The sequence below is a fragment of the Lactuca virosa genome, chromosome 1, assembly GCF_052849685.1.
Source record: "Lactuca virosa cultivar CGN04683 chromosome 1, Lactuca_virosa_CGN04683_v6, whole genome shotgun sequence".
Taxonomy (NCBI): Eukaryota; Viridiplantae; Streptophyta; class Magnoliopsida; order Asterales; family Asteraceae; genus Lactuca; species Lactuca virosa.
Window position 1 is genome coordinate 189,213,893 of NC_136426.1, and position 23,753 is coordinate 189,237,645.

Consider the following 23,753-nt stretch of genomic DNA (forward strand, 5'->3'; position numbering starts at 1 on the left):
GCGGGGCGTACCTCCCTTGGTACGCTCAGCGTACTCACAATCCAGATTGGCCATCGGGGATACTGGGGCAGTACGTGGGGCGTAAATGAATTACGCTCAGCGTATTCCCCAGATTCACTCTTTCTACTCATTTGGTCTTAATCAATTAAGACATTAACTCAAATCCCAGATCTGGACTCCTTAATGGCTCTTACTCCATAAACTCAGTGACTTTAAGCCTTTGCATGGCTGGAAAGGTCACAAACACCCAAAACACCTACTCCCTTAACTCAAAAAGCTCATAGCTCATGCATGTCTTGATTCCAACGACCAAGATTGGATTTTTATGGCATTACACTACTAATCATACTCAAAGGGGTTGATCATAGTCTCTGGAGCTCACTATCTCATAAGGACTCCACCTTTTGGGACAAAAACCCTAAAATACTCTAATATGATGCTCAAGACAAAAGAGTGAGAAAGATTGAAGCTTTATACCTCTATATGAAGCTTCTAACTCAGATATGCTCAGATCCAAGGCCTGGTCTTCTCACTCCTTCTTCTCCAAACCTCCTTCTTTACTCCAAAAACACACCAAAATCACTCAAGGCTCTCAAATGAACTCACAAGCTCCATGAATGAAGGATTAGGGTTTTAGAGGGTTATTGACCGAGGATGGTGGACAGGAATGAGGCCATCTCATTCTTTATGTAGGGACACATCCAAAGTTAGGGTTTCCACTATGTGCCTAGTACGCCCAATGTACTAGGTGGCTCCGCTTAAAAATTACGCACATGAGTACGCTAAGCGTACACATATGTACGCCCAGCGTACTCAGCTGCCACCTTTCTAAAAATAGGGACTTATCCTGCCACAACTTCAAACTTCCATCGCTTCCTGGATAAAACCTAGATTCCCATGAACCTCAAACCCACGGAAAGGTGACGAGATGCCCTATGCTTCTAGCAACTCGTTGCAACCCCGAGACCTCCTCAAGCCCGGTTTGCATTCCACGAATCCTAATCACGGACGATCCGAAATGGCATGTTATAATGAACACCATAGGATTGATGTTATGCTTATAACCCATCAGTGGTATCAGAGCCTAGGTCGTTTTTCTAGTGAAAAGATGGAAAAGTGGACTGCGAAAGATCAGAAAATCGAAATTTTTTGCAGACTGTCTGATGAACTAGCCGAGTTTCTCAGAGAACTCGATGATTTCCACAAAGAACTTGACGAGTTGGAGGGTTTGGTGCCGGATTTTCGATTTTTTGGCCAGTTTTTGATTAGGATAATTACCAAAACTCGTTTTTCTTGGCTAAAATCGATTTTTTATGTTTGGTATGTTTATCCTTATCAAAATTAATGGGTTTTGTTAAATATGGATAATATTGGATTATTATGATTCGAATATTTGACCTAGTAATTTTGAAAAAGTTTTAAATTACACCTTTGAGGTTTCATAGTTTTAAATTTGAACTTAAAAGTTTGGTTTTTGAAATTTAAATAGTTAAACCCTAATGTTTTGAAAGGTTTCAAAACTTATCCTCAAGTTTTGGAATTTAAAATTTAATTAAAAGTGTTAATTTTGAAATATTAAATTCTAAAACCCTAGTAATTTGAATAGTTCAATTGGACCCTTATGGTTTTATTAAATTAATTAAGTGTGTAACTAAAAGAGAATTAATAAATCCATAATGTAATGGTTTATATTTAATAAAATTAAAGGTATAATTTATTAGAATTAGACCACCTAGTTTTTTAAAAGTGTAAAATACACCCTTATACTATATAAAATTAAAAGTTTAATATATTATATATGTATAAGTAAAAGTCAATCTTACCGTTAGTAGGCCTCATTCATGAAGCTGGTCTTTAAGGAGTGTTTAAGGAAATTTCCTATAAAATGGCGATTGAATGGGTGTCCACTCTCACCCAACGCACTCTTGACCAGTGGAGGGTCGTTAGCCGAACGGGTAGGATAGGACACAAACTTACATTATAAGTATAACGAAGTAAGAAAGTAACTAAATTCTTTATAAAATTTCCAAATCTTTGTTACTTTAGGAAAAATGTGAATTTGGTGCTAATCATTGAAATTACATATTGCACCTTATTGGTCGTTAGTGGAGCGTGTGTGGTTAACTGGCACACTAATCTCTGACTAATGTAGGATGGCAGTGGGTAGCTCGTAGATTATCACAGATCAATGGAGCGTGTGTGGTTAACCGACACATTGATTAGGTGATAAACGTCTTCGAGAGTACCAAGGTAATTTGCATGGTTATTCACACCTTGTTTTTGATCCTCGACATCCCAGTCACAAACTTGAAGGGCATAATCGAGATTAAACATGCCACTGAAAATTTCAATGAATCTCAAAAGATCTGGGAATTTCAATTCATTTAAAACCTAATTTTGTTTTTCGTTTTTCATGGTGGAAATTGGTAAATCGTCATTTACCCACCTTCAAATATTATGCAACTGGATTACGGCATCCCTATTCTGAGTTGTGGAATATTGTGTTGGGTCCTAGCCTTAATGTTTTTTTTTGGGTGTAACATTAAGGACTCAATCAACTTACTTGAATTTTCTCCCTTCTGTAGATGTATAGTTCTGACAACTATGGTCTTCCTGAATCCTTTGGAAAAAGCTTTCCACATGAAGATGATATTCCACGATTGGATCGTGGAAATGAAAATCATGCTTCACTTCCTCCACCTCCTCCAATAATTCTCCCTGACCCACATGTTCGAAGACTTGAAAAGTTCAAAGTCACTAAATCCCTATTGGCAAGCAAACACAAAGATGGAAAGTCTGTATGTGCACACGTCATGGAAATGAAGTCACACATTGACAAGTTGGGAATGTTAGGTGTCGATGTATCAAGGAAGTTGGTTGTTGACTTGGTTATTCAATCACTCTCTGAGTCGTATAGTGAGTTCATAAAAGATTACTATATGACACACCTCGACATGACCCTTATTGATCTAACCTATTTGCTTATTGTTGCTGAATCGGCAATGATTTGGTGCACTGGTAGAGCAAAGTTGATTGGTAGATCTACTTCCCAAACTTCCAAGGACATAGGCAATGACAACGATAGTCCAGAAATAATTCCTTCCCCTAAGGGAAAGAAATCAGCCATGATCATAAAGTTTGACCATAAGAGACAGACAAGTTCTGAGATAGTTCCTTGTGTCATTCCAAAGGAGTCCACGTGTTTCTACTGCCATTTGAAGGGACATTGGTTACGAAGTTGCCCTGACTACCTGAGAGATTGAAGAGATGGGAGAGTCAAGATGTATGACTCTAGTTCAGGTAAAGCCGACTATCTAACTCTATTAAGTTTCTATTTGTAGATTCTTAATACATGATGTGATAAGATTGCATTTTGATGTTTTGTAGGATCGAAGCAAAGAAAGGAAGCTTAAAGGAAGAGTGAGCAGAGTCTGATCGCGAAGATATGGATTTCGATCGCATGGTTCGATGATCGGATTTTTGAGCTACTACTTAGGAGTTATGATAGATTTCTTAAGAATATTTAGTAACATAGTTTTCATTTGTAATTGCGTTTTAAGGACAAGTTTTTCTGCCTTTTTATAAATAAAATAAATTTTGATTTTTGTCTTATTTATGTTTCCTTGCAATGGCATTTGTGAAAATTAGTGTTAGCAATGTTGTGAATGGATTTGGTTCATTCGTTTGTGGTAGTGTCTAAGATTTACCAAATAAGGAAAAATTCTCATCACCCAAGTTTCAATTGGGCACAAACCTGGAATCATGCGACTTGTATTGCGTGATGAATAAGAACCTTCATCTTTGGCAAATTTAGACTAATTCCTTGTTCACATATAGATGTGAGTCAAGTGAAGGACTAAGGAATCTTGTACACAAAGTTGTGCACTGGTCAAGTCCACCACAAAGAACGATAAGACTATCTGTCATGATTTACTAAAAATATTAGTAAATATGGTTATACTTACAAGATTAAGTGTAATTCTAAGTCATTGGAAGAGTTTCAATATATGGTAGAACGAATAAGAAGAATCAATTAGGCAGAAAGATAAAAGTTTCTCAAATCTGAAAAGATGGGAGAGTACTTGAGTATCATGTTTTATGATCATCTTAATGATTATGAATCCATATCACGATTGATCCTCTAAGGACACCTTAGTGCACTAGTATGACTAAGAAGAGGAATCGGAAATCGTTAGAATGGTTAAATCAAAAGGTGAATCATACTTCATTCCAAAATCGTGTCTTAGAGTTAAACTCCAAGATTGTGTCTTGAGTGACACATCCTAAGAAGGTTTATAACACACTCATCAAATGTGGAGTTAGAAAATGTCTTCTTATTCCTGCAGATTTGAAATTGGTAAGTTGTGATGTCTTGGATAAGATAATGACCAACTAGGACCAATTGTGTGAAGTGGTTGTCTTGATAAGAACCCACACTAACTCTTGAATATTTGTTTGTCAAGGAATGTTTCTTGACAAGAGAATCTTATATGTCAAGAGGTCAGTAGGAGTCTTAATGGTCTTGAATAGCTTCAGGAACTAATCATGAACAAACCTGTTGTTAATCACTATCACACGACTTGAGGTTCGTAACCTACCGTGTTGACATATTCTTGTTTATGTGCCTTTCCAGTTAAGTTGACTATGCATGTGAGTTCTATGAGTTCTCATTTGAATGCATAAAGGCAAAGCACCTTAATCAATGAAAGTTCATTGATCTATAAGGATGAGCTACTCAAAAACTTGGAAGACATGGTGGGCACTTGTGCTGCCAGGTGGCAAGAAATTTAGATTGAACAAGTTCAGTCCATATGAGTTTGATTTTGTCATAGACCTTGTCTTATGATAATGGTTGGAATTGAGAAATTCACATGGATAGGAACACATACACCATAAAATCTAAGTTTCATAAGGTTTCTCTCTGCTTCATGAAAAAGATTGTGAGGAAACGCTTTCACTAAGAAGATTTTAAGGAGATAGCAATTGTGATATTTGCATTCTCAAATTTGATTATGATTACGGCATCCTTCTTCATAGTTCAAAATGTGAGAAGTGGCAAATAGTTTGAATATTTAAGACTTATTGTTGTCAGTTCTGAAATTGTTTAGACACACATATGGGCTTTCTAATAAAATGTGTATGAGCTTAGATAAAGCTTATCGAAACATCTCGTATCATAAATATGAACTTTGGTAAAGAAAGTCAGTAAGTATTGATTTCTAGAAAGTCCAGTTGATTTCTGAATACACGTCAAAGCTAGTTGGAGTATAAGTGTTATGCTGGTAAAATTATCATGTAAGTAGGAGCATGATTATTATGCTAAGTGTTGCGAGTTAGCAATATTAATTATAGAAAACAAAATTTTCATTTCGCAAAGTTGTAGAGGTTGAAAAGTTGTTTTTCTATAATTAAGGGAAATAATATTATACTTCATTTCAAATCTAAAAGCTTAGATCAAGAAAGTTTAATCAAATTTAGTCAAAAGACATATATGAATGGTATGTTGAAAAGGTTCAACATAAGGGAGTTCTATATATGGCAATATTATAGCAAGAGACTGGTAAAGTATAATGTCTTTATATAGGATATTATGTATCGTATCCCATACGCTTCTGGTATAGGATTGATTGCATATGCTGTAATATTCGACCGTTCTGATTTTCCAAATGCCTAGGGAATTAAGAGGGAAAAAGGACCAGAACTGTATATGACTAAAATAATTAAACAATTGTCAAGGACAATCTAAGGTTCGCTAAGGATTGGTCGCTTGTGGCAAGAATTTGGTATTCTTACACTTATAATAAAGATTAGGAATTGTGAAATGAGTGTCATTGGAAGTGTGGTCAATTGATCTATTTCACAAAGTAAGGACCATAGGTAAACATAGTATGCATGCTTGGAGCATGGGATAACTAGTGTTTCTATTCAAGTAGTAAGTTGATTACTCGAAACATTATACAATGAATAATGTGTAATCAGTGTGGTGATTAAATAATAAGTGTTTTATTTATACTCGAAGTATTGAGGCCATATTGGATTCAATTATTCTTGTGTTTCACTTCGCATGTTTTGACTTCCCGAATAATAAGATTATTCAAACATCCACAGTTAATCATACTTTGGAAGTAGGTAATGAGGTAAGACTACCATGAATCTGACTGTAGATTGTCTAAAGCGTTTAGACATAGCACAAGTCTGCTAAAGTGTTCATGAGTACTCCTGAAATAGGGATTTGACTATTCGACTAAACCCACGTTCACGTGAATCACTTCATGGATTTTATCACGAGTGATTGTGAGATGATAATATATTATATTCTTGAAACCAAGAGATATGAGTTGCAGTTTGCAAGTCGGTTTCACATTGATAATACGTAAATGCACCAGTAACTCTATGTTATAAAATGTATTGTTGTGTGTGATTTGATGAGTAAATAGAGCAAGCATATGAGTCGACGTTTATCCGTTCCTTTTACCCATGTGGGATAAAAGCGATATTTGTGGGCCCCTCGATGATTTAGTGATGACACCCCAAAGCGCTTGGCCAAGCCTGGACTAAGTTGATGTGTTCAATTGTAGTCTGTTGTCAGTCGTCATAAATTGGAAACTGGGAAACAACACATGAACAGAGAGAATGATTAAAATTCATGTCTCAGTTCATACGATATCTTGGAGAATGGAGGAATATATGATCCCTTATCTAAAGGACGCGTTACTGATAAGATCAGAGTTTGACATCGGCTTTTGAAAGCTACGATTGCTAATCAGGTTCTGAAGTCGTACTTGCACAATAGTTATTAGACTTATCCAAGTGGGAGACTATTGGATTTGGTGTTTAAGCCCATAACTATTATTGGTATTTACTTGACCCGATTATGAACATGGTCCTTTTGGGTTTCCTTCACCATAGCAACTTGTAGGATGAATTATGGAGAAAGAGGATTTATTATGGTTTATTAATATATTATAAGAATAATATATTAAAAGAGAAATCATATAGTTTAATTAATATTGGTCAAGAATTAATTTTGTGGTCAAAAGAGATTAATTAAATTAACGGGGACTAATTATGTAAATCGGTAATATTTATAGTTTGGGAACAGTAAAGGAACCCCAAGGCTCCCAGAAAACGTGCCTATGGCTTCTTAGAGTGTCTTGAATGTTTTTGGTGCCTCCTCCTATCTCTCTTGTTCTTCCTTGTTGCTAGTGGTGTTTGTGACTCCATTAGAGATGCAACACTTAGGGCACTAAGCTTTCAGAAGTCAAGATCAAGAAGGATTGTGATTGTTATTGCTACATAACAATCAAGGTAAAGTATCTAACCCTAATCATATGTGATTTTCTGAATTGTATGTGTAACGTCCCAAATTTCGAGTCCAAAAAAATTTCATTTTAATTAACTGATTATAAAAACATTCATAAGAAAACTTGGGGACTATTCCCCTCCTACTACCACTATCACATATAACAAATCATGCCAGCATATAAACATAACATCACATACTGCCAGACATATCTGGGGTGCCTGACCTACCCTTCGGTCCTAACAACCAAACTCTACTACTATCATATATAACATATCATGCTAGCATATAACATATCAGGTAGTAGCAAACCTAGATGATATCACAAAGACAATCATCTAACATACAACTCCTACTGGTGGGCTGGCATTGTGGCCGTAGACCCACTCCTACTGGAAGGTAACTCACCTCGTACGAGTAGCTGCTGATAATCTGTGTGGGAAACCTCTGTCTGCTGCTGCTCCGGAAATCCTCCGGCTATAATCCCCACAAAACACTCAGTCAGAATCTGATATCTACTCTTAGGGTAAAATGACAGTTTTACCCCTAACCAAATCCAAGTCAAAGTCAACTTCCAGTTGACCCGACTCGCCGAGTTGGGCCGTCAACTCGTCGAGTCCCTAACCCTTTACCCGTCCTTATCCACGACTCTACTCGTCCAGTTTAGCAACGACTCGACGAGTTCCCCTTCTATATGAACATCGAATGAACCTTCATCCAACTCGCCGAGTTGTATGAACAACTCGTCGAGTTCGCCTTCATCTGATAAACAAGTCCTGTCCTTGACTCGCCGAGTTGTATGAACAACTCGTCGAGTTCGTCTTCAACTATTAGGAGATTGCCTTGGACTCGCCGAGTCTGTTCCAGCACTCGTCGAGTCCCATGAACATCCCTCTAACACTTAACTGGCTAAGTCCAATACGTTTGGTCACTCCTTTGGACTCTCTAACATCCCTCTAACACTCAACTGGGTTCCTTCGAACCCAAACAGAAAAGGGGAGTCAAACCTTGGAGTCACCGAGTACAAAGAACAAATCGCCGAGTCGAGGTTGTCCAAGTCTCATTTCTCGATTTCTGATGTACAACACTTGACCAGAAGATAGATCTAGGCTCCTACAATCGATCTAGCACGTAAACTTACAAACTTTACGTGCATGCATGGGACTTTGAGCTCCAAAAAGGTTCCAAAGAAGCTCTTAGGTTGCATGGAGCCTTCCATGGGTGCAAAAGCAACCCTTTCCTGCCTTGTGACCCCTCAAAGATCCTAGATCCGAAGTTTGACCCCCAACCACGCTTGCAATCATGGTTGGTTTCCACATATGGCTTATAAAAGCCCTAAATCTCCCTAAAAAGGGATCTAACAAATGAACAAGCAAGGTATAGACTTTATACCTTCTGGAAGCTGCAAAGGAAGCACCAACTCAAACTCCTCTTGTCCTCCTTCGATCCTCTAAGCTTTTCCCTTCTTCCTTGACACCACAAAACACCAAGATCACTCAAACGCTCTTAAATCTCTCCACACACAGTTAGGGTTCGCTAAGAAGGGTTTCTGGAAGCAATAGGGACGAATAGGGGCGGAATGTGATGATTAAATAGGGTGCAAGCCCTTAAATTAGGGTTTTGTCCAGTCAGAGTCTACTCGTCGAGTCTAGACGCCAACTCGACGAGTCCAATACTTAAGTCCCGCGTCCCATCCCGCTCCTACTCGATGAGTTGGGCCTTCAACTCGCCGAGTCTCAGGCCAAAATGCAAAATACTTAAACAAAAATACATACCAGGAACTAGGTGCTACAAATCTCCCCCACTTATTTCAGACTTCGTCCTTGAAGTCTGCTGCTCGTTCCAGGAAAAGCTGTAGGTAATGCTCCATCATCTCATCCAACGGCTCCCAAGTCCACTCTGAGCCTTTCTGGTGCTGCCATTGCACCTTCACTAGTTCCACCCTCTTGTTCCTCAGATCCTTCGACTTCCGGTCGAGGATCGCCACTGGTCGCTCAATGTAATTCAGGTTGTCAGCGACCTGAATATCCTCTAAGGGTACCACTGTTGAGTCGTCCACCAGGCACTTTCGTAGCTGGGAGACGTGGAAAGTGTTGTGGATCTGACTGAGTTCGGCTGGCAGATCCAGCCTGTACGCCACCTTGCCCACCCGGGCGATAACCCTGAAAGGCCCAATGTACCTGGGGCCCAACTTGCCCCGTTTCCTGAATCGGATGACGCCCTTCCATGGCGACACCTTCAGGAGAACCATATCCCCGACCTGAAACTCCATGTCTTAACGGCGCTTGTCGACATAGCTCTTCTGCCGACTCTGTGCAGTCTGAAGCCTGCTCCGAACCTGCTGAATCCTTTCTATCGTCTTGAGCACCACTTCGGTGCTCCCCATGACCCTCTGGCCAACCTCACCCCAGCATATCGGGGTCCTGCACTTCCTCCCATACAACATCTCGAAGGGAGGACGATCGATACACGCGTGATAGCTGTTGTTGTACGAGAAATCAGCCAATGGGAGGTAAGTATCCCAGCTACCACCGAAGTCTAGCACGCACAATCACAGCATATCCTCCAAAGTCTGGATGGTCTGCTCGCTCTAACCATCCGTCTACGGGTGAAAGGCGGTGCTAAAATACAGACGAGTACCTAGCTCGTCGTGAAACTTCTTCCAGAACCTGGAAGTGAACCGAACATCCTTGTCAGAAATCACGGAGACTGGCACCCCGTGTCGAGCCACCACCTCTCGAATATAGATATCGGCCAGCTTCTCGACCGATATGCTCTCCTGGATCGGTATAAAATTGGCACTCTTGGTCAATCGATCGACGATGACCCAAATCGCATCCACTCCTCGCATGATCCTGGGAAGCTTTCTGATAAAATCCATAGTAATGTCTTCCTATTTCTATAGCGGGATATCCAACGGTTGCATCTTGCCATGTGGCCTCTGGTGCTCGGCCTTGACCTTCCTGCAGGTCAAGCACCGCTCCACGTACCATGCTACATCCCGCTTCATGCAGGGCCACCAATAATCAAGACGAAGATCCCTATACATCTGCATCACCCCGGGATGAATGGAGAATCAGGATTTGTGGGCCTCCTCCATCAGAACCTGGCACACGCCTCCGTGGTATGGAACCCACACCCTGCAGTGTAGTGTCAATAATCCCCTGCTGTCATAGTCGAAGGAGGAAACCTGACCCACTATACGCTCACTCTTCCGATGTTCCTCCTTCATAGCCTCCTGCTGGGCCTCTCGGATCTGCTCCAATAATGGGGTCACTACTGTCATCCGCATGTAGACATCTCTAATCGGCGCTGCCTTGCGGCTAAGCGCATCGGTCACCCCGTTGGCCTTCCCCAGGTGGTAAAGGATCTCACAATCATAATCCTTCACCACGTCCAACCACCGACGCTGCCTCATGTTTAGACTCGGCTGATCCATGAGGTACCTCAAACTCTTGTGATCCGTGTAAATGGTACAACGGACCCCATAGAGGTAATGACGCCAAATCTTGAGGGCGAACACAACAGCCCCCAGCTCCAAATCATGCGTTGGGTAGTTCGCATCGTGAGGCTTCAGCTGCCTCGAAGCGTATGCAATAACGTGCCCTCTCTGCATCAAAACCGCGCCCAAACCTGCAATAGACGCGTCACAGTATACAACAAAATCCTCTACGCCCTCAGGCAGGGCTAGGATCGGCGCCTCGCACAATCTCTGTCTCAGAGTCTCAAACGCTGCCTGCTGCTCAGGCCCCCAACGAAAGACTACGGCCTTCTTCGTCAGCCGCGTCAAGGGTACGGCTATCTTGGAGAAATCCTGGATGAATCTCCGATAGTAGCCGGCTAATCCCAGGAAACTCCGAATCTTGGATGGAGACTTCGAAACCTCCCATCTCATCACGGCCTCCACCTTGGCCGGGTCCACCGATATCCCGTTCTGGTTGACAAGGTGCCCGAGAAACTGCACCTCGCGCAACCAGAACTCACACTTGGAGAACTTAGCATACAAGTTCTCCCTTCTCAAAGTCTCCAGAACCTCTCGCACATGCTCCTTGTGCTCCTCCTGTGTCTTGGAGTTAACCAAGATATCATCGATGAAAACTATCACGGACCGATCCAGCATCGGTCTGCACACGCGGTTCATGAGATCCATGAATGCGGCAGGAGCATTGGTGAGCCCGAAAGGCATCACCACGAACTCATATTGGCCATAGCGCGTCCGGAACGCAGTCTTCTGTACATCCTCCTCTCTGACCCTCATGTGATGATATCCTGAACGCAGATCAATCTTGGAGAACCAAGATGCTCCCTGTAGCTGGTCAAAGAGGTCATCAATCCTCGGAAGTGGGTAACGGTTCTTCACCGTTACCTTGTTTAGCTCCTGATAATCTATGCACATGCGATGCGACCCGTCCTTCTTCTTAACAAATAGGATCGGGGCTCCCCAAGGCGAACTACTCGGCCTGATAAATCCTTTGTCTAGCAACTCATGCAGCTGCGTAGACAACTCCTGCATCTCGGGAGGAGCCAACCGATACGGTGCCTTGGCTATCGGAGCCGCACCAGGGACTAGGTCGATCCTGAACTCTACCTGTCGCTCCGGAGGTATCCCAGGAAGCTCCTCTGGGAACACATCTGTGTAGTCCCACACCAACGGAACGTCACTCACCGTCGCCTTACCCGCATCCCGGGTATCCATGACATAGGTGACATATCCTGCGCAACCCTGCTAAAGGTAACGCCTAGCCCTCGCTGCCGAACATAAAGTTGGTCCTCGCTGTGGCCTCTCGCCCTGAATCACCAGCTCTCCCCCACTTGGGGTCCTGATCCGCACCAACTGCTGCGCGCAGTCGATCACCGCCCCATTGGGGCTTAGCCAATCCATGCCGATAATAACCTTGTTCCCCTGCAAAGGTATGGGAACCAAATCTACCAGGTAGCGCTCCTCGAATAATCTCAGCACATAATCTCGGAATACTGTTGATGCTCGCACCGATCGATCATCGGCAATCTCTACCTCTAAAGGGCAATCCAACATGCCCGAAGACTCGGGAAACCTCTTGCTGAGCGCAAGAGAAACAAAAGATCGAGTGACACCTGAATCAAACAACACCTGCACTAGAATACCGTTCACATGGAACGACCCTAAACATGTATATACAGAGCATATATCAATATCATAAACATCATATAAATAGATCAGAGGGGGAGGAATCATACCCGTCACCACATCGGGTGTGGCGCGTGCCTCCTCGGTAGTCAACTGGAAGGCCCGGCTCCTCACCACTGGAGCCTCTGCCTTGCCCTGCCGGCCATCAGTAATCCGCAGGGTCGCTAGAGCTGGCGCCTTCACTGGCGCTGCTGCTGTCAACTGGGGGCAATTGGTCTTCTTATGGCCCCTCTGGTTGCAATGAAAACACAGCAACTCGGATGTCTGAATAGTGGGTGCAGGGGCGGTACAATCCCTGCTGAAGTGCCCCGTCTTGCCACACTTGTAGCAGCCCGACGATCCCAACCTACATGCTCCCTCGTGCGGCCTGCCGCATTTCCTGTAGCGGCGCTGTCCTGACTGGCCTTTCGGCCTACCATCTGATCCCTTGGGCTTCTTCCCCGAAACCCTAGTCACCTGCCGCTCCACTACCTTCCTCTTCCGGATGTGCTCCAGATCAATCTCCCTTTCCCTTGCCCTGGCAATTATGGAATCCAGGGTAGGGCAAGCTGAAAAACTAACATGCTCCTGAATGTCGGCTCGCAACATGTCATGGTAGCGGGTCCTCCTCATTTCCTCATCTCCTGCATACTTGGGCACTAGTAACGCCCTCTCCCGGAACTTGGAGGTGATCTCCGCCACTGTCTCCATCGTCTGTCTCATGTCTAAGAACTCCCTAGCCAACTGTTGGAGCTCCACTGCAGGTGCAAACTCCGCTCTGAACCGAGTCACAAAGTTCGGCCACGTCATAGCCTCAACAGCTGAGGCTCCCAGAGAGTCACCAACCGACTCCCACCAGTCTCTGGCCCTGTCTCTCAAGCACCCTGCTGCATATCTCACCTTCGACCCCTCCGGGCAGAAGCTAGTCAACTGTGCAGACTCAATGTCTGCAATCCATCACCTGGCAGCAATGGGGTCCTTCGCCCCATGGAAATCCGGCGCGCCACTGCCCCTGAAGTCCTTAAAGGACAGTGTGCGTGATCCTGACTGGCTGGTCGCCATGTCACTCCTGAAAGCCCTAAGGCGATCCTCAATCAGCTCGACAATCCCTTCCATGATCGACCCAAAGATGATCGGGGTCGCATCAAGGATGCCTCTAATGATCTCGGACGCGATGAACTCGCGTAGCCTCTCATCCACTGGTTCAGAGCCTGAACCCGAACCCGATCCCTCTCCTGAGCTGCCAACTGCTGGCCTCGGACGTAGTACCACCATTCTACAATACATAATGACAACCGCTAGTGATACTGACACATCTAGAGGGATCGCATCCATCATGAGTTCCTTGGTCTTGCCTCAGCCTTCCTCGATTCAAGTACGGATCCTCTGCTTTCAGTAGTACGGGCCCATACTACCTTCCACATCTATCCGTACTTTCCTCAAGAACCGCCTCGACTCCACCAAGTCACTACTATTGCTACTGATCTCGACTACTCTCATCCTAGGCTTACCCTAGGGAAAATCTCTGACTCCACCCAAACCGGTCCTCAGCTGCTGAAGGCCTCCTCGTAATGCCAATTAGTCATTACCTGAATGCCATCACATGTGACGAGGCTCAGATAATCCTTCGAGTAAAAGACTCGTCCCTACAACGGTAGGACTAAGACAAGAGTTGCGCAATAGGGCCAAATCCAGCACTCTGAGATTATTCAACCCTGATCACATGTGACGTGACGTATTCACCTAATGGCTAACTCCCATCACTCAGAGTCCTTCAAGCACGAAGCAAGCAGCATTCGGACACAGGAAACTACTCAAGAAACTCCATTCTCATAACGAGAAACTGTACTAGCGTACAATGCTAAGCTCATACTATCAGGCATAACCTAAACAGGCTATCCTACTACTGTCTACTCAATACTAGCATGCAATCCTCATAAGTTGAAACACATAAAGCAGGCACATAAGGCATCATTCCTAGATCCTTAGTCCTATTCTAGCATGCTGTTCTACTGAAGCTGATAAACATAACATAACTTGTATGTGTACTTTGGGGAATACTTACTTGAGGTCGGTCGGTCGCGCACATCACACACTTCTCTCTTTCTCAAAACTCTTTTCTTTTTAAGTTTCTTTTCATAAATTCTTTTGAAAACATTTTTTTTTCTTTTTGAAAACATTTTTACCATTTCCTTAGTTTGAGTCCAGTCATACCCGAAAGTATGCATGAATCCCTCAAACCAAGGCTCTGATACCAACTTGTAACGTCCCAAATTTCGAGTCCAAAAAAATTTCATTTTAATTAACTGATTATAAAAACATTCATAAGAAAACTACGTAACAATATATCATTTTGTAAATCAATGTATCATGCCTGAAAACCCAAATCATATAATAGCAACATGTCAGAGTACAATCCCAGAATATCTCAAGTGCGGAAAATCAATGCATGTGTGTATGATGTGCTGCTACCGCGCCAGCTCCTTCCCCTTCGCTGAAGAGGTACCTGAAACCAAAACTGTAAAATGTAAGCACGAAGCTTAGTGAGTTCCCCCATCGTATCACATACCAAACGATCACATAGCATACATACTGTCGGGCAATTCTGGGGTGCCCGACCTACCCGGTACGGCCATTCTAGGGTGCTGACCTACCCGGTACGGCCATTATGGGGTGCCGATCTACCCGTGTCAAGCCATTCTGGGGTGTTGACCTACCTGTCGGTCCTAACAACCAACCCTCGGGGACTATTCCACCCCCTACTGCTACTATCACATATATCATAACATAAACATACTATCAGACATATCTGGGATGTCCGAACTACCCTTCGGTCCTAAGAACCGAACTTGGGGACTATTCCCCTCCTACTACCACTATCACATATTACATATCATGCCAGCATATAAACATAACATCACATACTGTCAGACATATCTGGGGTGTCTGACCTACCCTTCGGTCCTAACAACTGAACTCTACTACTATCATATATAACATATCATGCTAGCATATAACATATCAGGTAGTAGCAAACCTAGATGATATCACAAAGACAATCATCTAACATACAACTCCTACTGGTGGGCCGGCATTGTGGCCGTAGACCCACCGCTACTGGAAGGTAACTCACCTCGTACGAGTAGCTGCTGATAATCTGTGCAGGAAACCTCTGTCTGCTGCTGCTCCGGAAATCCTCCGGCTATAATCCCCACAAAACACTCAGTCAGAATCTGATATCTACTCTTAGGGTAAAATGACTATTTTACTCCTAACCAAGTCCAAGTCAAAGTCAACTTCCAGTTGACCCGACTCGTCGAGTTGGGCCGTCAACTCGTCGAGTCCCTAACCCTTTACCTGTCCTTATCCACGACTTTACTCGTCGAGTTTAGCAACGACTCGACAAGTTCCCCTTCTATATGAACATAGAATGAACCTTCATCCGACTCGCCGAGTTGTATGAACAACTCGTCGAGTTCACCTTCATCTGATAAACAAGTCCTGTCCTTGACCCGCCGAGTTGTATGAACAACTCGTCGAGTTCATCTTCAACTATTAGGAGATTGCCTTGGACTCGCCGAGTCTGTTCTAGCACTCATCGAGTCCCATGAATTCCAGGTCTAAGGCTAAGTCCATTACGTTGGGTCACTCCTTTGGACCCTCTAACATCCCTATAACACTCAACTGGGTTCCTTCGAACCCAAACAGAAAAAGGGGAGTCAAACCTTGGACTCGCCGAGTACAAAGAACAACTCGCCGAGTCGAGGTTGTCCAAGTCTAATTTTTCGATTTCTGATGTACAACACTCGACCAGAAGATAGATATAGGCTCCTACAATCGATCTAGCACGTAAAGTTACAAACTTTACGTGCATGCATGGGACTTTGAGCTCCAAAAAGGTTCCAAAGAAGCTCTTAGGTTGCATGGAGCCTTCCATGGGTGCAAAAGCAACCCTTTCCTGCCTTGTGACCCCTTAAAGGTCCTAGATCCGAAGTTTGACCCCCAACCATGCTTGCAATCATGGTTGGTTTCCACATATGGCTTATAAAAGCCCTAAATCTCCCCAAAAAGGGATCTAACAAATGAACAAGAAAGGTATAGACTTTATACCTTCTGGAAGCTGCAAAGGAAGCACCAACTCAAACTCCTCTGGTCCTCCTTCGATCCTCTAAGCTTTTCCCTTCTTCCTTGACACCACAAAACACCAAGATCACTTAAACGCTCTTAAATCTCTCCACACACAGTTAGGGTTCGCTAAGAAGGGTTTCTGGAAGCAATAGGGACAAATGGGGGCGGAATGAGATGATTAAATAGGGTGCAAGCCCTTAAATTAGGGTTTTGTCCAGTCAGAGTCTACTCGTCGAGTCTAGACGCCGACTCGACGAGTCCAATACTTAAGTCCCGCATCCCATCCCGCTCCTACTCGACGAGTTGGGCCTTCAACTCGCCGAGTCTCAGGCCAAAATGCAAAATACTTAAATAAAAATATGTACCAGGAACTAGGTGCTACAGTATGCTATTTCATAGGGTTATTGCTTCGGTATTCAATGTTGTATGTTCAAATTAGAAAAACCTAGATTAAAGCAATTAGGGTTGCATGAACACCATGATTGATGTTATGCTCATAACCCAACACTCCCTTGGGCCATGTCGTAGCCGTGAAAAGACAAAACACATAGGCTAATCCCCAGTCGCCACGTCCTGGTAGCCTAAAGGCCACGTTGTTGGAACTGGGTCTGAACAACTTAACGAGTTAAGTTGTTTTCTCCTAATTCCAAAAGCTCCAAGATCAGATCTGATCCTTTCCAAGGTCTTGACGGATAAAGTTACCAACTTTATCGATTAAGACACTCCAAAAAGATAAGATCTCTAAACCTAGGTTCTTAGAAACATCAATAAGCATGAATTATCCATGAAGCTCTAAATCACCAAGGACAATCATCCATGTTTTTTCCGGAAAGCTTTCATTCACCTACTGCATCATAAACATAGGTGCTTTATGGACATGCATGTCCAATGCATGTATCTTACATTTTAGGTCAAAATATGGGAGAAATGAATCACAACTTATCAATGGTACCAAAATACTCCAAGAAACTCTAGATCTAAGATATATAACATCAAAGGGACCTGAAGGATCCATAAAGTTGCCAAATTTATGGAATGCCTTCAATCGAGCTTCCAAAATCAAGAAGAAAGGGGACAAAAAGCTAGATCTATAAGATTGGAACGAGAAAGCTTAGATCTTGGACACTTATAAGGGTCCAGAGAATACATAAGAAGATGATGAGAATGCTTGTTTGCTGAACCAACACACTAGGAAACCTTCTTCTTCTTTCATCTTCTTCTTCAAGCTAACAAGAGCATAAAAATAAACCAACATTCAGCAAGAGAGGTTAGGGTTAGGGTTTCAGAGATTTGAGGGTGATGGAGGCTGAGGGTGAGCAAACCCTAGCCCTCCAATTCCTTAAATTAATCGGAAATTAGGGTTTTTGTCATCAGGTGGCCATCACGCCGCAACTAATATATTGCCACATGGTGTGGATCAAAATAAAGTTTGTGATTCTTCCAGCCATGACATGTCGTGGTGGTGCCTCCACTACGTCGTGGCAACTTGAAATCTTGAATTTTTAATTAGATAAAATACCTCTAATATATGGATGTTACAAGATGATACACATTATATGGAAATGAAAGATACGTAATATTGCATATCAGCTAAAGTTTTGTTTACATTGAGGACTCTGCGTGCCTTTTAGATGCAAACATTGTATGACATGCCACGTCACCTTTAGAGGCATACTTTCTAAGATAATACAAAATATAGTAAAGGTGCATCATACATATCAACCTTACCTAATACATACATGTGTAACATATCTACTCTAATAAATGAAGTTTTTTTTTTTGCCACTTGTCACACTCTCATTTAATTTGTCAAATGTCATTTTGTGGTTATTTTGAATTAATTTTTTTTTCCAAATGTCATTTTATGAGTTTTTCTATTTTATTAAATTCCACATAATATTTTAATGTAATAATTACAATAAATATAGTTATAAATGGATATCAATTTTCATTAGCGAATTTACCTTTTACTTTCAAAATTCCCAAAAGTAAAGCTCATTAGTTTCTTTTGTTTATTTATTTGAATTATTGTTTAAATTTAAAAGATAAAAAACATTTCAATTAGAATAATTCATTATTTTCTTATTTTTCTTATAAATTCAAAGTTTTAAAATATTTTGACTTTTATATTTAATTTTTTTTAAATTAACTCATTTAATACATGAGTCTTACAACTAATTATTCTAATAAAATACGTAAATAAAATTGATAGCTAGCATGTGAATTCTCACATGTTTCTTTACTGCGTATAAAGATCACTACCTTTGAATGAATACTTATCAATCAACCTCTTCATTGGTCACTTCTTTTGTGTTTCAACACTCTTTACCTAAGTTAACATTAGTAGAGATGACTTATTTAATGTCAATAATATCTAGAATTACTTGCCAAAACCTCTTAATAACTACATCCAGTTCAATTCCATGATAATTTATTCTTCAAGTTCTGGAGTACAGTGCTTTGATCTGGTAGTAGCATCGATGAAGCCAAGTAGGAATGAATTTTACCATAAGTGTTTTTCACAATGCCAGAATACAAATCTGTTATAATCTTTGCTCTTGAAAATGATTCCTTTATCTACTAAGAGAGGTTCATTGTGATGTCATTGCAGATAGAATTCACCATCAATATACTATAGTCCACATTCACAACAAAGCATTCAGAATAAGCTCTTATTCTCATGAAGGGAATAGTAAAGTAATTTTTTTGACATTCGTCTATAGTCACACCATTTCCTTATTGTTAGTAGATCAACTGCTTTCATTAAGGGGAAATTTGCTTGAGTTATTGTGAGTTCTGAATCACCTATTTTTCAAAAAGAGAATTCATAGTATGTTAACTTCATGAAGGATAATTACTTTAACCTAATGAGAATACAAATGGATTTTACAGACCAAACTTTCTCGATACCTTGTCTCTTCTTATGATGAAAGGAGACAGGACGATTTCTTTCCTTTGCTGGTAACTCTGATAAAGGACGATCAAAAGGGCATCCTATCAAATATTCATAACCAAATTCAATTTGGAGTGTTTGGAATATCCTACTAATCATCTTTGATGTCAGGAGAAAAATCTCTGTGCTATTATTTCTTTTTAGTGGATTGAACATTCAAGAACAAACCAACCTAATGTTAATTATTTTAATTGTATACACTTTTAGTGTGTTATTCCTTTTTCTTGTTGATTTCAAGTTACGAGACAAATATTTCTTGGATATTTTGGTTTTATTCCATCTACCAATAACCAAGTAATACTTGTATTTTATATGAATATTTTTCATTTCTCGCTCCGAGAGTTTTTCTGATCTCCTAATATGCTCTTCTCATGAACCCTAATCCTATAAGTGCTATTATCAGCAACACTCATCAACAAATTAGACCATCAACAACCTCATCAACTGACTTTGATTTAGCATGCCTACATCAACATACCATTCTCACAAGCTTCCACCAATAACTATGCATGATCAAGAAAGTTTATCCACAACTTTGGATTTATGCGACGTTTGCATCATCTTCTATACTTCTAGTTGGTAATTAAGGTCTCCGGGGCATAGATTTTTTTTACTAAATCAATCATAGCACAGGTCTTCCAATCGTAGGGCTAATATCAGTAGTTTTAGACTAATGGTTGACGACCCAGACGTCTTCGACCAATAAATTATTGGCATCATAAGACTGCGAAAGAAGCCACGAATCAGCCATGTTGGTTTATCAACAATCTTCAATACAAAGGTGATTTCTCAACATAGTTTATTAAATTTTTTTACCTTGTTCTTCAAATAGTTTAGCAACAAAATCAATCGTTCTACACTTGACATAAAGTTTTCTATTTTTTACTTTCATTGTCAATTGTATTTACGAGAAGTTGCACATGTTAACGGGGATCTTACATAGCTCCAATAGACCCGACATTTCTCTTTCCCCGATATAATTATTTTTGATATTATTGTATTTTTTATAACCAATGGGAGGAAAATCATAGTATAAGCATCTGGAAGGGTTCAAATTTTTGAAGATATTTAATGATAGGAGATTGATTAGTGATGTAATGTGGAACTGATCTTTTTTTTTTCTGATCAGAACTTTTTTTGCTTAGTAATTGATCTTGACGGTGATAGAAATATGTTAGTGAAGTGATGTGAAATTGAATTTTTTTTGTCTCCATATCAAATATCTATACTTACTACTTGATTTTGATCTTTTGTTTGGTTTGATTTATTTAGTTCCTTTATCCAAATAATTTCGCATTCAGACTCTACATAGGAAACTTCATACTTTCAACACGTTATTAGTTTTTGAAATTTTTTGATGTATTATGATCCAAGAATATGAGATGTTTTATACTTTTGAATATAAAGTGTAATTTGATGATGTGATCTTTGGTGTAACAGTTATGTGCAAACTCTAAACTTGATATGTTTTTGAACATGAGTCAACATGCATGCTTGGATCTTATTTTTGTGGCTCACAATTGGTTCCTCCTTTAAACAGACTAAAAAAAAGGTCGTAAATTTATATGTTCGATGTGTATGCAACAAATAATAGCAAAAACTCATTTTTTTAATTATAAATATACTAAAATTTATGATTTTTTGTCTTCTTTTCATAGACATTCATATTAAGATATATAAAAACGATTTTTTTGTTCTTTTGTATAACATTTATATACATATTTACTTGTGAATATGAAGTGTGTTAAATACTTTTTTTTGAACCGGCAAATATAATATATAATCACTCCTAAACTAACATTTAAATCCACTACTACAAAAAGACTCATATGTCCCGGTTAATTCAATTAAATAACCCGGTTTTGAACCGGGTCTTATGCCCAGCGAGTCCTATGTGAAAAATTAAATAAAAACCGGTTTCAAAACCGGCTCCTATTAGTATAAAAAGGACGCGGTTTTTTGCAAAAAACGGGACATATGACGACATCAGAATACACGAAACCAGACCACACAAGGTGATTAAGCCACGGTTCTACAAAATAAAACCGGGCCATATAATTAAAATAGAGCCCAGTTCCAATTAAAAAAACGGGTTGTATAAGGTTTGTAAAATATTATTTATTTGCAAATAAACGGGACGGGACCTATAATATTCATAAGAGCAGGTACTTTTACACGTATCAACCCCAATTTCTACACATGTAACAGTACACTTTAGCGTACAAACTAGAATATAAATCCCAGTTTCAAGATAATTAACCAGGTTCTTTTTATTTGACTTTTGATAATATTGTATTAAAATTACTTACAATTGTTACATCGCTATTTTTTACATTTAAACTAGATAAAAAAGTTATTAGGCTAACTTTAGTGTAATCCTATATATCAACATCTATTAAAAGAAGATCTAACATGGCCTACATATTAAGAATTGCTAGTGTGGCATCAATTAAACTTCTGGACTAGTGGATGTGCTGCCACAGATTCACATGACCTCTTTGGCACAATAGTTGCTGAAGAAGCCAATAACTTGTTTGATACACGCACTTTATAAAATTGTTCACGGTTTCCAACAAGCATGTGCCCGTTTGATGCTCAGTTCTCCTTTGGCTGCATGACCACGAACATGATCAATAAGCTACACTGCAGAGTGTATTTTTCCAATGGCGGTTATTAAGACATTCTAATTTTCTTCACAAACCATGTTTGCCTGCATCAAAATCTGACCATCATGAAACCTACAACATGCTCAATTTGTCAGGATATAATTATTATGGAAAAGAAATGCAAATATGTGTATTTTTTAACATATAATCATCACCCCTCATGTGAAGTGACTCACAGGTAGCACAAAAGTAAATACACCTTTCATTTTGATATTCACTTCAATTTCTAAGGAACCAATAAGACAATCTCCAATGAAACAAAATTTACTATAAAAGCATATTGAAACTAAATGATATGATGTAATAGAAGAAAACATATAAGTATGTGAACATGCTTGAAATGGAATAACAAACCAAAGCTTTCATAACTCATTTCTTTGTCATAGTGAAGGACTTAGTCAATATAATGGTAAGAATGAAGAAAATAAAAAGAACTGTCATGTGCAATGTTGATTTGTTAGCTTTTAAAAGCAAAATAAATAAATAAATAAATAAAAGATATTTACATGTGCCTCTGTGTGTAAATGACTGCATAAAGTCCTCACTCAAAGGCAACTTCCACATCCTTGGTTTTGCAGAAAGTTCTCATTCATCCTGCATAGACCACCATCCATAGTTGACTTAGAATTGATCTAGTTTTTAAAAAGGTTTTTAAACAACAATGTGTGGAACTACTAGGAGTGCTTCGTTGTTGTTCCTACTCGACCAATTAAGAACTATTATCAGTCCATAGATGGAAAAGATACTTCATACATTCTGATGTCCATGCTGAAAAAAAAATGTGTGAAACTATAAGAAAACAAAGAAAGCAATGTACATAAAACGTCATTCCCCACAATTCCCAGTCATTCCCCACAATTCCCATAAAAGAAACATAAATTTCTTAAAGATTAATCAACCAAAAAAAAGAGGGGCGGGAGAGAAGAGGCAAAAAAGTACCTAATTCAATGGAGAAAGGAAATATGCATCTGATGATGAGGATAAGAAAAACGGCTCTCTGAGTTAACCAAAACATGTACACTGATCCAAAGAATCAAGAAATGAGCTTCAGTATAACAAATATGCAAACTTATAAAAATGATTTCTATAAACTTCTTGTGAATAAACACTGTTTGTTAAAAAAATTCCAAAAAAACTAAAACATTCTTGTAAATTCTAAAGTTTCCTTCCACATTTTCCAGAGAGCACAATCAGGTTATAATGAAAAAAAAAATACAGATTATCAAGCAGCTTCTCGTCAAGAGTCAATGCTCGACATGAAAATATCCATGTCAACTCCAGTTCTACTGTATTGTCATGTAGCCATCTTGCATCATTTTGGCCAAATTTGTCTCGATATTCCTCAACACCGGTTTATAGCTGAAAATTATTAACAAAAAGAATGAGAAAATGTATAACTAGAAGTAACTTGCGAAGATATTAAAAACTAAAACCGGGAATGATGATGAATGAAACAGAGGGAGGGAGCGTACGTTCAAGAAAAATGTACTCAGATTGCAGAAAAGAAAACAATTAGAAATTAAACTATATACTTTGCAAACTTAAGCCCCATAAATC